Genomic DNA, 230 nt, shown 5'->3' with positions numbered 1-230 from the left:
CCAAAAAAAGGCATACTAAGATAAGAAGAGGTTATGATATCTGACAAAATTCCCAGCTTTAAATTAAGAATAAAACTACAATAAAATAATATCAAGTTACTCTCCCCCAGAAGAAGGGTTCAAAAGTCACAACAGTCACCGAGCACTGATGGGAATAGAGTGCATGTTTAAGGAGAACAGATAAACCACCCCCCCCCCCCAAAAAAAAAATTAAAAAAAAAAAAAAAAAA

At 33.9% G+C, this 230-nt stretch overlaps 1 protein-coding gene across 1 annotated transcript in view; it reads right to left on the bottom strand.

The window, feature by feature from the left end:
- Positions 1–230, bottom strand: part of LOC122075772 (spermidine synthase 1) — a gene marked incomplete at its 3' end in the record, with an annotated part of 5,248 nt that overhangs the window by 2,544 nt on the left and 2,474 nt on the right.

This window comes from Macadamia integrifolia, chromosome 4, assembly GCF_013358625.1.
Source record: "Macadamia integrifolia cultivar HAES 741 chromosome 4, SCU_Mint_v3, whole genome shotgun sequence".
NCBI lineage: Eukaryota > Viridiplantae > Streptophyta > Magnoliopsida > Proteales > Proteaceae > Macadamia > Macadamia integrifolia.
This window is presented reverse-complemented; position numbering and strand designations above follow the sequence as displayed.